Source organism: Eubalaena glacialis, chromosome 16 (assembly GCF_028564815.1).
Source record: "Eubalaena glacialis isolate mEubGla1 chromosome 16, mEubGla1.1.hap2.+ XY, whole genome shotgun sequence".
NCBI classification, from domain to species: Eukaryota; Metazoa; Chordata; class Mammalia; order Artiodactyla; family Balaenidae; genus Eubalaena; species Eubalaena glacialis.
Genome location: NC_083731.1, coordinates 33,653,187 through 33,669,917, shown reverse-complemented (window position 1 = coordinate 33,669,917; position 16,731 = coordinate 33,653,187). Strand labels below are relative to the sequence as shown.

The window sequence follows — 16,731 nt, the reverse complement described above, 5'->3', positions numbered from 1 at the left end:
GATACTGATACAGAGAACTTGATATAGTATTTGTATCTTTTAATCAGTGTAACCTTTGCAGTTATGAGCTTCTGCTGCTCAAGAGCTGGGTCAGTACAGTTTGCGTGCCATCTGTCCTCTTGACATTAAGGAGATTCAGAATCGAATGTTCCATAATCAGCGACAGCATCCCTCACTCCTCCCCACCCCTTTTCATTTACATCACGTGTTATAACAGTGCCCAGGCAGCACAGCCACAAGCTTGGTTTATGGGGGCCTCCAATTCTAACCAAACTCCAGACTTTGAGAGTCATTTTGGAGGAAGCCTCTGTGCGGTGTTTTAACCTAATAAAATTGATGAGAGCAGAGGGGAAAGAAACCTATCATAAAGCAGGTAAATGTAGAGCTTCTTTTGTAGCCCAGGTGTGGCTTCTTCAGTGGACCAAACTGCAACGCAGTATTGGTTTGACAGAGCCTCTCTGCTTCAACGATGTCTGTCTCACAATGGCTCCAAATGATTTCTGTACTGCAAAATAAAGCCGAACTCTGGAAACCAAAGCAAAACAACAACAACAAAATTCACAATGATACTGTATTAATATGGCAGCTGTGGTTGCCATAATAAATTACCACAAACTTGGTGACTTAAAACAACAGAAATTTATTCTCTCATAGTCTGGAGGCCAGAAGTCTGAAACCAAGGTGTCTGTAGGGCCATGCTCCCTCCACAAGCTCTAGGGGCAATCTGTTCTTTGCTTCTTCCATCTTCTGGGGCTCCAGGCATTCCTTGCTTTCCTTGGCTTATGGCCACATCACCTCCAGTCTCTGCCCCTGTCTTCACATCACCTTCTCCCCTGTATGTGTTTTATAAGGATATATGTGATTGCATTCAGGACCCACCCAAATAACCCAGGACAGGCTCTTCTTCTCAAGATATTTAACTTAATCACATCTGCAAAAAAACTTTTCCCGTGTAAGGTAACACTTACAGGTCCTAGGGATTAGAACATGGACATACATTTTGGGGAGGGACCACCATTCAACCCACTCCATATGCCTTTTAAGTCATTTGAATTAGTATTTATTCAGATCCTCCAATCGGAATATGATTTTATTTTTAAGTTATCCAACCAGAACTTTTTAAGGTATCAGCGAATTTTAGGAGTTATTAAAATTCTATCAAGTTGGATTATCTTTTCAACCTACTAACGTGACATTTAGCAAATTACTTGCTCTTGAGCAAATGGCACCTTAAAGATTCTAGACTCTGTACCATATGATGTTGTGACATATTTATTATGAATTAAAAGACATCCTACATGACTTTTAGTAACATTTTTTAAGAACATCATGGCAATGATATTAAGGGTTAAAGAAACAGAGTTGGACGTTTTCAACAGAAACAGTGTAAAAATCTAGCTTTAAGCTAAGCTATATTAACTTCGTTTAGACCGTATAATTGCTTTCTTCTATATAGCGATTGAATTTTGCTTTACTCTGTTTAAGATTCAATAAGTAAGATCTTGAATGCTTTAATAATATAATGACTTTCATGTTTTATTTTTGTTCTACTTATTTTTTTCAGTCAGCAAACTTTTAGCCCTTCCTGGTTTTAATAAATGTATGTGTAACCTGTTTATTTCTATGGCATATGCCAGATATGTGATCATTTAGTTTCTCCTTCTGTAGAAATCATTGTTACTAGATATGAAGAAATTCCAGAAATCATTGTTACCAGATGTGAGGATATTTTCAATTCCTTTTATCCGTTAAAGTGTCTTACTTGTAAATGAAAGAAGAAAACGTAACATATATTACATAATTCTGTGAATCACAGAACTAAATGATATTTATTATACAGTTTTAAGTTCTCAGTAAAAGTTAACTATTATTATTATTCTCATCATCCAGTTAGTTGACTTTTAAAGTTCAGTTGTGTCTGTTCTCTATTCAGTACGATAAAGATAAAGGGTTAGGAGCAGTCTCTGACACAATCTAGTAAAACTATTTCATGCAGATGGATAACTTGACTTGTTACAAGGCTCTCTGAAGAAGGGGATCCCTTTCCTCAACTTACTGTTTATTTTAATTATTAGTAATTTACTGTTGGGATTTCCCTTGCATTGTTGTGAGTTTTAAAATATATATCCATGTATATTTTAAATGGATTTTTTTAGCTTAAAAGCAATGTGTTTTTATTTTACAAATGAAAAGTCTAATCTGTGTATTTGTTAAAAGCAGGAAATGAGTTAATGGGTCTTCAAACAGTGAAATTTAACTGACATCCACATATCTATTATTAGAATTCAGATGTTTTGTCCTAATTCACTGGGACCCCAAATATGAACTTCTATTAGCTAGAATATTCATAGATACTCCAAATGTAATGATGCCTACCATTTCTAAAATTCTTTTTGTCCAAAATCACAGAGATGGAAAATGCCCAAAAGAATACATCTCCCAGCTTCCAGGCAAGGGTGCACCCAGATCATTCTAGTCAGATAGACTGTCCATATGTAAACCTGTAAAGGAACTCATATACCTGTAAATGACAATGAAATGTTAGCTTTGAAATTGTTTTTTAAAGTAGTTTACAGGAAAATCAAGGTATGGTTAATAGCCTGTCATTTATGAGAATGGAATGTTCTGTATGTTGCTACCACAGGACATGTCTATTCTTACTCACTTCTCAACTTTTGCCATTGGTTAAACTGTGCATTGATCCAGAAATAAGTCAACATGTTTAAATGGGAAATGTGTTATTAAATTCAATCATTTGTATATAGTAAACATTTTTTTTTTGGACCCCAAATAGCACTTGTAAAATATAAATCAGGTTGTTTAACTAAAGTGTTGGTCTCTAATTTTTGAAAATTAAAACTATGAACTGAATGCTTCTAAAGGAAAACAATTTTTTAGCCAGTTTTCCATGTTGCTAGCTACTGTACATTTATATGTGTTATCCAATATAGTAAATAATGCCTCTTTCATTATAGAAACTACCCCTTGCCCACCACTATCAATAGCTCCCTTAGATATTAAGCATTACACTTATAAGAAATTGTAAGCTCTAACAGCCTTTCTGCAGGCTTATGTACCAGTTCTCATCCCACAAATTTTAAGCGCTACATTTACAAATTAAGGTATACCAAGACATAGCTAAAGTTTATGACTTCTTAAACCATACATATGTCTTTGATGATAGAGAGCACTAGAGAAATGTTGAACTAATGGCTCAAACTTTTTATAAGCTTTCAATAAAAAGTACAGCAATAGTAATTCTTGGGGTTCATTTGAATAGAACTATGAAAAAGGTATCTAACTTTTTGCTTTTTATGAATTTTATTTGTAAAAATTATGATATAATTTTATAAACACTTCTAAGAATTTTTAGTTGCCAATACTATCTGATAGGTGTTACAAATTTATAGCTACATAATTGTACCTAAAGTAAAATTCCATACAGCTAAACTCATTTTCCTTGACCATTTTATAATAGAACCTAATGGAAATTAATTGCCGTGACTGCCTCTTCCCTGTGAGAATTTGAGTATCCGTTGCACAATTCTATGAAATGTTCTCTGCCTCCCTCATTTCTTTAATATGCGGATGAACTTAAGGCTTCCTTCCTGTCAATTCCAAATGTTTAATACTGCTTGCCTTAGTTCCTTTTATTTTAAATGGGAGCCAACATCATGAACTCTGTACTTTACAATGAACCTCAGAAAGCAAAAGAGAAACATATCTCTCCCCATAGTTTCAGAGGAGAATGTGGAGGAAAATACGTTGTGCTGTGCTCAGATTTCTCTTTGGTGGAGTGTGGGCTATGGTAACAGTAATAGGCAGGTAAAATCTCTCTGAATTTTTCTTATGCTGGGCTAGAAAGTATTCAACTCAATATTCATTGAACCTTTGTGCATAACACTGTAGAAGGAAAAAAAAAACTTAAAACATGATTTTTGTTTCCAAAGAGCAGAAAGAATAAATGTATACACATATTTATATTTTAAAGCAAAATGTTCTCTATCTTAAGGAGTCGATACTGGTCTCTGAATGTCCCTATCTATTTTAAAGGAGAATCGGGAATGACCTATTAGCGGAGGTGGTATATGAAACAAGCATCTGAAGTATGAATTGTGATATGCAGATCTGAGAGAAGGGCATTCCCAAAACTTTATAAACCTTCCTAAATGTAGGAGAAAAAAAAAGTAAAAGATTGTCAGGAAACAACAGATAATTCAGTCAACTGATTTGGAGTGTACAGTTAGGTAGAGAATATAAATAATTTCATATTCTGGTAGGCCTGAAATGTCAGAATAAAGAGCTTATATTTCTTCAGTGAGCAATGAGGGGTGATGTGATGAAAATCATTTTAGAGAATTAACTTGGCAGTAATATATCTATAAAGACATATTTTATATATATATTATATATACTTCTATATATATATTCAGAGTAATTCAAGATACCATGAATAGGAGCACCTGAAGCTCAGGTGACATGTAACGATGGCCTCAATTGGTGTGATGGCATAGGGAATAGATGGGAAAATTGGTTTTAGAAATACAGTTGGGGGATGGTGACTTGTGGAGATTTTTCTACCCTGCTTTCTACTCACCACCCTCCCTTTCCTAGAGAAAAGAAATTTCTAATATGTTTGTATCCTATTCCAAGACACTGTTCGGGCCATGTTTCTAGTTGGGTAGTCTCTAGCAAAAAGGTCAAAATCATGAGGACAGCTTGCTCTTCCGCTTCCTCTTTTCCTGTGACTAGAAAAACAGGGTTGGAGATCACTTGCAATTTTCAGTCTTTGGCAGTATATACACGCTGATGTATTTAGTCTTCAGAAGCTAGCCCGTGTTAAGATGGGACTGGGGCTTAATGGCCTCTCTTAAACCTTAAACCTATCTCATTCTCCATCCACATCTACCAGAGACTTCTGAATTGGGGTTTTCACTATGAACCCAGCTAATAACATAGTCATAATTTTATTTCCCATTTGCTCCTGGACTCTTTGCACCTGTCTTTTTCAAGAACATCATGCTGAGGGTGCATTAATGCATTTAATGGAGCATTAAATATTTCTTGGATTTCCCCAAATATCCTCTAATAGTACCCAGTCCCACTATCTTCACAAACAAGTGGATCCTACGGTCTGCACACATTAGAGGCAATATAATTTATGTTTCAGATTACTGTTTCTGGACGTAGATTGCCCAGCTTATGATACTGGCTCTATTGTTACTTGGGTGCATGCTTTAGGAAAGATATTTAACCTCTGTGTCTCAGTTTCCTCATCTATAAAATGAAGACAGTAATAGTAACTTAACTCATAGAATTGTTGTGAAGACTAAATTAGTGTTTGGCATAGAGTTTGTCACATAATCAGCATTAAACAGTAGCTGTCGTGGTTATTAAGGACTCAGTAACTGACTAGATTTGAAAGTATGTTTGGGGCAGTTATCAGTGATTCCTACAAAATTTTGGATAGTGGAGTTGACAATGATTTCATAATCAGAAATAAGACTTTCTGAAAGCAGAGGTGATTCATGGATGAATGAAGGTTATGATATTGATTTAGGACTTGTACTTGAAGTTCTAACACACCATTGACATAATAAGAATATGGTAAATAGATGGGACTAAGGAACTCAAGCCTGGGAGAAAGATCAGGCCTATAAGATAAAAATTTGGGACACGTCAACATTGCTGAAACTTGTAGTAAGAACTGTGAAGTTTGGGAAGAGGTTTAATAAGTGCTAAATACTTTCTGTGGGTTAGATACTGTGCCAAATGCTTTGAGAGTTTTTTTCCTTCCTTGATTAATTTTTTTCTCAATTTCTGTTATTTCTCACAAATGCTAATTTTTTTAAGTGAGGAAATTAAGTCTGAAGGAGGTTGTTTTCTTAAAATGTCATAGCTGAAATCTACAAGCAAGCTATTAAACTAATGTAACTTTAGCAAGATTACAGAATACAGGGTCATCATGAAAAAAGTCAATTGTATTTCTGTATACTAGCAATAAACAGTTGAAAATTTTGAAAATTAAAAGTTTTTTAATACTATTTGTAATAGCATCAAAAATACTAGGTATTTAAGGATAAAATTAACAAAATATGAAGCAAGTACACGACACTGAAAACTAGTAAATATTGCTGAGAAAGAGTAAGGTAGACCTAAATAAGTAGAGAGACACGTTCATAGATTGGAACACTGAATATTGCTAAAGTGTCAGTTGTCCCCAAAGTGATGAATAGATTCAGTGCAATCATGATGAAAAACTCAGCAGGTATTTTGTAGAAAATGAGAAACTAACCTAAAATTTATATGGAAATGTACAGGACCCAGAATATCCAAAATAATTTTTAAGAAAAAGATGAAAGTACCAGGATAATTCAATAAGGAATTATATAGTCTTTTCAACAACATGCTAGAATGTTTTGATATCCATACGCAAAAAACTACACCTCAACCCTTACCTCAAACAAAATATAAAAATTAATTTATAATCATTCATAGATCTAAATATAAGGACAAAAACTAGAAAAAAAACATAAGAGAAAAATCTTATTAACCTTGGGTTAATCAAAGAGTACATAAATAGGACACAAAGAGCGTGAAGCATGAAGAAAACACTTGTTAAATTGGACTTTACCAAAAAAGAAATTTTTGCTCTTCTGATAAAAAAAGGAAAAGGCAAGACACAGACTTGGGGAAAATATTTGCCAAAAATGTATCTAATAAAGGACTTGTATCCAGAATGCTTACAACTTAAGATAAACATTCCAATTTAAAAAAAAAAAAAAAAGGGGGTCAAAGGTTTGAATAGACATTTCATGAAAGAAGAAATGCAAATAACCAATAAGCAAAAGAAGAGATGCTCAACATCATCAGTCATCAGGAAAATGAAAACGAAAACCACAATTAGATACCACGACAACCAGAATTCTACAATCTAGAATGGCTAGATTTTAAAACGCTATTGCTACCAGATGTTGACAAGACTGTGGATTAACTGGAGTATCCATACATTGCTGGTACAAATGCAGAACGGTACAGTCACTTTGGAAAACAGTTTGGCAGTTTCTTATAAAGTTAAACATTAACTTACTATATGATTCAACAGTCCTACTTCTGGTTATTTACCCAAGAGAAATAAAAACATGTGTCCACACAGGACCTGTCTGTAAATGTTTACAGCAGCTTTATCATAATGGTCCAAAACTGAAAACAACCCAAATACTCATCAGATAGTGAATGAATGAACAAATTTTGGTATATTCATACTATGTAAAACTACTCAGCAAGAAAAAGAAACCAACTACTCAACATGCAACAACATGGGTGAATCTTTTAAAATGCATTATGTTGAATGAAAGAAGGCAGTTACAAAAGGCTACATACTGTTTGATTTCATTTTTGTGACACTCTAGAAAAGACAAAACTAATGACAGATGGTCAGTCACCAAGAGCCAGAGGTAGGTTAAAATACTGACTTCAAAGTAGCACAGAGAATTTGGGGGTTTGATGGAAATGTTCTGCATCATGATTGTGGCCATGGTTATATGACTATAAACATTTGTCAAAACTCATAGACTTATATACTCAAAATTGGTGAATTTTATGTATGTAAATTATATCCCAATAAAGCTGGGTTTCTTTGAGTGATTAAAAAAGGTATAGCCAATGGGTGGTTGTGCCAGTATTCAAATTTATTTCTCTACTTTATGGCCGGGGTGGGAGCGTCAGACAAAAAAATAATTGAAAGTTGGGAAGCAGAAGAAACCTTTGCTGGATAGATAACTGATCTTAGTAAAGAGGGAGTCGTCAAAGGAGAGTGAAGAGGGCTCTGAATGTCTTAATAAAAGACAGCAATTTTTGGAACACCCAGTGCAGAGAATATAATAGTCTAATAGATATGAATAAGTTTATTCCAAGCAGCAGTAAGAGCCGGGTCATGGACTTGGTTAGCATGTTGTCAGTAATGTTCCAGAGCTTCTAATCAGAGGTTGACAATTCAAATCAGAGCCAAACCAAATCTAGCCTGCCATCTGTTTTAGCACAGCCTGCAAGCTAAAAATGGTTTTTATATTCTTTAATTATTAGAAAAAAATCAGAAGAATATGTCATGACATTTGAAAATTATGAAATTCAAATGTTAGTGTCCATAAATAAAGTGTTATTGGAACACAGCTACACACATTTGCTTATGGATCATCTATGCCTCCTTTCATGCTACAACTGCACAAAGCCTAAAATTTTTGCTTCTGGACCTTTACAGAAGAAGTTTGCTGATTTCTCATCTAAAGCATTTATGCCAGCTTTTCAGGAGCTTCCACAAGTAGCAGTGGTCATTATCCACCTCCTTCTCTGCGGCCATTCCCAGGTCTGAGTAGGCGGGTCACCATTTGTGGACTGCTTCCTGGATATCAGCACGCTTTTCCCAGTGCATCTCTTTAGCTGGGCAAATGAAAAATTATTTGACTTTGAAGACATAGTTCTGTGTCTTGGTAAGGATAAGATATTTACATTCTACTAACTGGAAAAAAAATCAAGTTCTGTGCTTCCAAAATTTCTATATTTCAAGTAATTAGAACATCTTATGGTTCATATGAAACTTGAAGAGACATGTAGGCCAGTTTGAAAAATGGAACTGCTTGGCCAGGAAAGCATGTAAGGTCACCTATCATTTTACCCATGACAGCCCTTTTTTTAAAATTTTTATAAAAAGTGTCTGGCAATCTTGAGTATTTAATTTCATTCAACAAATACTTAGTGTTTGCTGTACCAGCACAGTTTTAAGCATTTTACTCATATTAGTTCATTTAATCCTCATAACATGATGATATTACTATAATTATTCACACTTTATAGCTATGGAAGCTGAGACATAGGTAGTAAGGGGAAGGTGTGGACCCACACAGTCTGGCTTTAGAATCCTTGCTTGATTTAGTTATATGTAAATATTTAAAATTACATTATGTAAAAGAATGCTTCAGTCTCATTACATGAACCTTCAATATCACTTGAGGCACTTTTTTAATTAAAACAATTAAAATAGTTTTCCAAAACAAGTCATCTTCACTGCTTTTTTTTAATATATACAGCAGTTTTATACAAATCAGTGTATACATGTCAATCTCAATCTCCCAATTCATCCCACCACCACCCCACCGCTTTCCCCCCTTGGTGTCCATACGTTTGTTCTCTACATCTGTGTCTCTATTTCTGCCCTGCAAACTGGTTCATCTGTACCATTTTTCTAAGTTCCACATATATGCATTAATATACGATATTTGTTTTTCTCTTTCTGACTTACTTCACTCTGTATGACAGTATATAGATCCATCCAGGTGTCTACAAATGACCCAATTTCATTCCTTTTTATGACTAATATTCCATTGTATATATGTACCACATCTTCTTTATCCATTCATCTGTCGATGGACATTTAGGTTGCTTCCATGACCTGGCTATTGTAAATAGTGCTGCAATGAACACTGAGGTGCATGTGTCTTTTTGAATTATGGTTTTCTCTGGGTATATGCCCAGTAGTGGGATTGCTGGGTCATATGGTAATTCTATTTTTAGTTTTTTAAGAAACCTCCGTACTGTTCTCCATAGTGGCTGTATCAATTTACATTCCCACCAACAGTGCAAGAGGGTTCCCTTTCCTCCACACCCTCTCCAGCATTTGTTGTTTGTAGATTTTCTGATGATGCCCATTCTCACTGGTGTGAGGTGATACCTCATTGTAGTTTTGATTTGCATTTCTCTAATAATTAGTGATGTTGAGCAGCTTTTCATGTGCTTCTTGGCCATCTGTATGTCTTCTTTGGAGAAATGTCTATTTAGGTCTTCTGCCCATTTTTTGATTAGGTTGTTTGTTTTTTTAATATTGAGCTGCATGAGCTGTTTCTATATTTTGGAGATTAATCCTTTGTCCGTTGCTTCGTTTGCAAATATTTTCTCCCATTCTGAGGGTTGTCTTTTCGTCTTGTTTGTAGTTTCCTTTGCTTTGCAAAATCTTTTAAGTTTCATTAGGTCCCATTTGTTTATTTTTGTTTTTATTTCCATTACTCTAGGAGGTGGATCAAAAAAAAATCTTGCTGTGATTTATGTCAGAGTGTTCTTCCTATGTTTTCCTCTAAGACTTTTATAGTGTCCGGTGTTACATTTAGGTCTCTAATCCATTTTGAGTTTATTTTTGTGTATAGTGTTAGTGAGTGTTCTAATTTCATTCTTTTACATGTAGCTGTCCAGTTTTCCCAGCACCACTTATTGAAGAGAAGACTGTCTTTTCTCCATTGTATATCCTTGCCTCCTTTGTCATAGATTAGTTGACCATGGATGTGTGGGTTTATCTCTGGGCTTTCTATCCTGTTCCATTGATCTATGTTTCTGTTTTTGTGCCAGTACCGTATTGTCTTGATTACTGTAGCTTTGTAGTATAGTCTGAAGTCAGGGAGTCTGATTCCTCCAGCTCGGATTTTTTCCCTCAAGACTGTTTTTGCTATTCGGGGTCTTTTGTGTCTCCATACAAATTTTAAGATTTTTTGTTCTAGTTCTGTAAAAAATGCCACTGGTAATTTGATAGGAATTGCATTGAATCTGTAGATTACTTTGAGTAGTATAGACATTTTCACAATGTTGATTCTTCCAATCCAAGAACATGGTATATCTCTCCATCTGTTTGTGTCATCTTTGATTTCTTTCATCAGTGTCTTATAGTTTTCTGAGTACAGGTCTTTTACCTCCTTAGGTAGGTTTATTCCTAGGTATTTTATTCTTCTTGTTGCAGTGGTGAATGGGATTGTTTCCTTAATTTCTCTTTCTGATCTTTCATTGTTAGTGTATAGGAATGCTAGAGATTTCTGTGCATAATTTTGTATACTGCAACTTTACCAAATTCATTGATTAGCTCTAGTAGTTTTCTGGTGACATCTTTAGGATTCTCTATGTATAGTATCATGTCATCTGCAGTGACAGTTTTACTTCTTCTTTTCCAATTTGTATTCCTTTTATTTCTTTTTCTTCTCTGATTGCCATGGCTAGGACCTCCAAAACTATGTTGAATAATAGTGGTGACAGTGGACATCCTTTTCTTGTTTCTGATCTTAGAGGAAATGGTTTCAGTTCTTCACCATAGAGAATGATGTTTGCTGTGGGTTTGTCGTATATGGCCTTTATTATGTTGAGGTAGGTTCCCTCTATGCCCACTTTGTGGAGGGTTTTTATCATAAATGGTGTTGAATTTTGTCAAAAGCTTTTTCTGCATCTATTGAGATGATCATATGGTTTTTATTCTTCAATTTGTTAATATGGTGTATCACATTGATTGATTTGCATATATTGAAGAATCCTTGCATCCCTGGGATAAATCCCACTTGATCATGGTGTATGATCCTTTTAATGTGTTGCTGGATTCTGTTTGCTAGTATTTTGTTGAGGGTTTTTGCATCTGTATTCATCAGTGATATTGGTCTGTAATTTTCTTTTTTTGTAGTATCTTTGTCTGGTTTTGGTATCAGGGTGATGGTGGCCTCATAGAATGAGTTTGGGAGTGTTTCTTCCTCTGCAATTTTTTGGAAGAGTTTGAGAAGGATGGGTGTTAGCTCTTCTCTAAATGTTTGATAGAATGCATCTGTGAAGCCATCTGGTCCTGGACTTTTGTTTGTTGGAAGACTTTTAATCACAGTTTCAATTTCTTTACTTGTGATTGGTCTGTCCATTTCTTGCAGGTTGTCCATTTTATTGGCATAGAGTTGCTTGTAGTAGTCTCTTATGATGCTTTGTATTTCTGCAGTGTCTGTGGTAACTCCTTTTTCATTTCTAATTTTATTGATTTGAGTACTCTCCCTCTTTTTCTTGATGAGACTGGCTAAAGATTTATCTATTTTGTTTATCTTCTCAAAGAACCAGCTTTTACTTTTATTGATCTTTGCTATTGTTTTCTTTGTTTCTATTTCACTTATTTCTGCTCTAATCTTTAATATTTCTTTCCTTCTACTAACTTTGGGTTTTGTTTGTTCTTCTTTCTCTAATTCCTTTAGGTGTAAGGTTAGATTGTTTATTTGAGATTTTTCTTGTTTCTTGAGGTAGACTTGTATTGCTATAAACTTCCCTCTTAGAACTGCCTTTGCTGCGTCCCATAGGTTTTGGATCGTCCTGTTTTCATTGTCGTTTGTCTCTAGGTATTTTTTTGATTTCCTCTTTGATTTCTTCAGTGATCTCTTGGTTATTTAGTAACGCATTGTTTAGCCTACATGTGTTTGTGTTTTTTACGTTTTTTCCCCTGTAATTGATTTCTCATCTCATAGTGTTGTGGTCGGAAAAGATGCTTGATAGGATTTCAGTTTTCTTAAATTTACCAAGGCTTGATTTGTGATTCAAGATGTGATCTATCCTGGAGAATGTTCTGTGTGCACTTGAGAAGAAAGTGTAATCTGCTGTTTTTGGATGGAATGTCCTATAAATATCAATTAAATCTATCTGGTCTATTGTGTCATTTATAGTTTGTGTTTCCTTATTAATTCTCTGTCTGGATGATCTGTCCATTGGTGCAAGTGAGGTGTTAAAGTCCCCCACTATTATTGTGTTACTGTTGATTTTCTCTTTTATAGCTGTTAGCAGTTGCCTTATGTATTGAGGTGCTCCTATGTTGGGTGCATATATATTTATAATTGTTGGGTGCTCCTATGTTGGGTGCATATATATTTATAATTGTTGGATGCTCCTATGTTGGGTGCATATATATTTATAATTGTTATGTCTTCTCCTTGGATTGATCCCTTGATCATTATGTAGTGTCCTTCCTTGTCTCTTGTAACATTCTTTATTTTCAAGTCTATTTTATCTGATATGAGTATTGCTACTCCAGCTTTCTTTTGATTTCCATTTGCATGGAATATCTTTTTCCATCCCCTCCCTTTCAGTCTGTATGTGTCCCTAGGTCTGAAGTGGGTCTCCTGTAGACAGCATATATATGGGTCTTGTTTTTGAATCCATTCAGCAAGCCTGTGTCTTTTGGTTGGAGCATTTAATCCATTCACATTTAAGGTAATTATTGATATGTATGTTCCTGTTACCATTTTCTTAATTGTTATGGGTTTATTTTTGTAGGTCCTTTTCTTCTCTTGTATTTCCCACTTAGAGAAGTTCTTTTAGCATTTGTTGTAGAACTGGTTTGGTGGTGCTGAATTCTCTTGGCTTTTGCTTTTCTGTAAAGCTTTTGATTTCTCCATCAAGTCTGAGTGAGAACCCGGCCGGGTAGAGTAATCTTGGTTGTAGGTTCTTCCCTTTCATCACTTTAAATATATCATTGCCACTCCCTTCTGGCTTGTAGAGTTTCTGCTGAGAAATCAGCTGTTAACCTTATGGGAGTTCCCTTGCATGTTATTTGTCATTTTTCCCTTGTTGCTTTCAATAATTTTTCTTTGGCTTCAATTTTTGCCAATTTGATTACTATGTGTCTTGGCGTGTTTCTCCTTGGGTTTATCCTGCCTGGGACTCTCTGTGCTTCCTGGACTTGGGTGGCTATTTCCTTTCCCACATTAGGGAAGTTTTCATCTGTAATCTCTTTAAATATTTTCTCAGGTCCTTTCTCTCTCTCTTCTCCTTCTGGGACCCCTATAATGCGAATGTTGTTGCGTTTAATGTTGTCCCAGAGGTCTCTAAGGCTGTCTTCATTTATTTTCATTCTTTTTTCTTTATTCTGTTCTGTGGCAGTGAATTCCACTGTTCTGTCTTCCAGGTCACTTATCCGTTCTTTTGCCTCAGTTATTCTGCTATTGATTCCTTCTAGTGTATTTTTCATTTCAGTTACTGTATTGTTTATCTGTGTTTGCTTGGTCTTTAATTCTTCTCGGTGTTTTTTCTTTAATTCTTCTAGGTCTTTGTTAAACATTTCTTGCATTTTCTCAATCTTTGCCTCCATTCTTTTTCCGAGGTCCTGTATCATCTTCGCTATCATTATTCTGAATTCCTTTTCTGGAAGGTTGCCTATCTCCACTTCATTTAGTTGTTTTTCTGGGGTTTTGTCTTGTTCCTTCATCTGGTACGAAGTCCTCTGCCTTTTCATTTTATCTTATCTTTCTGTGAATGTGGTTTTCCTTCCGCAGGCTGCAGAATTGTAGTCCTTCTTGCTTCTGCTGTCTGCCCTCTTTCTGGAGACAAAATCAATGACATCATCTACCTTCCAGTGGAAAGAGTACTTCATGATGCACCAGTGTTGGCCTGTCTGATATGATAAGTCATACAATAGGGGGAAGGAAGTTCACTGCTTTTTATATTTTTTCACTGTCGGAATCCCTAGATGGTACTGTTGTCAGATTTTCATCTTTTGCCACAGTATCCATTCAAAAAAATTTTTTTTCCATTTGTTCTTTTGGTGTGTTTGTGATCCTCACAGTGTGATTGATAATGTTTCTTTTTTAAGATAATCTTTAACACCTGCTTTTGGTGTAGTTGTGAGGCTGCATCCCAGAAATAATTATTATATGTGTTAAGTATCTTAGCGTCCATATTTATTGATTCCTTTAAGAGAACAATATTAGCATCAAAATTTCATTGATTATGGTCTTCGCAAGCCAATGTGTCCTCCCTACACAGTGTCTTATATTTCAAAATAAAGTTATTGAGAGAATACTCAATGGGAAGGATTTTATAAAAACTCGAAGAAAAAGTGACACCTTTTTGCCTTCTGAATGATTTGAGGGAAAGGCCTTATCTTATATTGACACCCATACTGTAGGTATTGGTGGGGCACAGAGCCAACTTTGTCCAAAGCAACAGGAATAACTTTTCTCTCTAGATTTCTTTCTAGGACATCTATAACACCTTCAATGACCTGAACCTCCTTAAACCCCACACCTAAACCCAGGTTTACTCTCCCCATGGGGAGTCATTGTGTGTTTGATTCTTTTCGTGGACAGCCCTGGCCTGTTTCATCTTCTTTTTTCACCTTTCAGTCATGCCCTTTGCCTCTGCTGTCTTCCTTCTTTAGTTGTGTCTGTCCACACTTACCTGCCAACAGGGTATTGCTGGAGTTTGTATATGTCTTTTTGGTACATACTTTATTTTTATTTAGAAATTTTTTTCTCTCTTGGATACAGGTTGTTATAGGGTAAGAGCCCAGAAATTTGAGGCAGGCCTGGGTGCAAATTCCAGCTTTGTTACTTACTTTGGCGAGTTACTAACTTTTCTAAGTCTCAGTTTCTTTATCTCTGAAAAGAGAATAATCTGAAACTCTGTGTTAGAATTTTAGAGATGATTAAGTGAAAAGCATATATATACATGAATAGCAAATATAAACATAAGGCACTAAAATGTTGGGCTCCTTTCCTTTGTATTGGTTTGTACACATGCTGACAGGAGTCGTGCCAGTTCAAGTTTCCTCGTAGTAAAATCCTATAGAGTTCATCTCTGACTTTTGATCACAAACCTCTCTCTCACTTGCTATTCTAACCAAGACCCAAAGCCTCCTACTGCTTTGGGTCTCGGTTAGAATAGCAAGTGAGAGAAAAGGAAGAGGCAGCGGGCCATAATGAAGGTGCCAACGTTCCCCCAGACTAGGGAGGAGGAGCATGAGAAGCAACAAACAGTTACTGGGATGGAAGGGTATATATAGGAAAAGTATAGGGAGAGAGGTGAGGCTCCAGAAAATATTTAAGGAGAGAAAGCATTTCTTCAAAGTAGTAATGTGAAATTTTTAAATGTTTAATTATTTTCATTCAATTAATACTTATTATCTTTGATTATATTAGATACTTTATTATTTCATTTTTATCCTGATGCATTTGTAGCCATAAATAGACAGTTAAATAAATACCTAGGTATGCAGACATTTTCTGAAATTTTATAAGCTTTCTCATTTGACAAACGGCTGTAGAAAATAAAAAGTATGATAATAACATGATATGTTAACTGTGCTGACATAATATTGTCTATCTAGTTGTTTGAAAATCCCAAGGTAGTATCGTATAGAAAAACTAATAAGCAGCTATTTAGTCCATTAAGTCTAATGAGAGAAATTTAGAGACGAGGAAGTAGACCTAACAGAGTGACTTAGTTCTTCTCATTATTATGTTATGTTTTTCTTCTTCATTTCTGTTTTACATGCCTTCATGAGAGACATTCATGCTAGTGAGTTGCACTTATATTTTTAAAATTGTGTGTACATTTTGCAACAACTTTAACTCCTTACAGAATTTAGATATATCACACTATTGTGTCACACTAACTTTGCTCCTTGTTTGTATGTCTGTTTTTTAAATGTTTTTTGAATGTTGTCACATCTCCATCCTACCACCTTAGCCATTAGGTAAACTACATTTTTAGAAACTTTAATCTTTCTTGTAGCTCATTCACACCTATCCTATCATTTTGGTTTCTTTTTCCTTCATTCCCTGTGATTTGTTTTTATCCTACACTGACACTCAAACCTGGAAATAATCATCTTAATTCACTGGTTTTGTCACACTTCAGAAAAGACTGTCCCTCATCAGATTAGTTTATGATGCTTTAGTGTTTTCTACCCTGGTTTGAACCTACTTAGTAATTTCAGTTTTATAACACCCAAAATGGTTAATATGACTCCGTTTATTCATTCAGTAAAGAGTCATTAAGAGTTTCTTGTATACCAGGTGATACACTAGATCCTAAGACTCCAGAGATACATTAAAGAAGATTCTTGCACTTGAATAACTTTTAATTGTACAAGACACTGTTGTGAGCATTTCACTTATATTTGCT

The 16,731-nt window shown here is 35.2% G+C and overlaps 1 protein-coding gene across 6 annotated transcripts in view; it reads left to right on the top strand.

The window, feature by feature from the left end:
- Positions 1-16,731, top strand: part of PIBF1 (progesterone immunomodulatory binding factor 1) — a 207,935-nt gene that overhangs the window by 87,045 nt on the left and 104,159 nt on the right. The window lies entirely within an intron of this gene.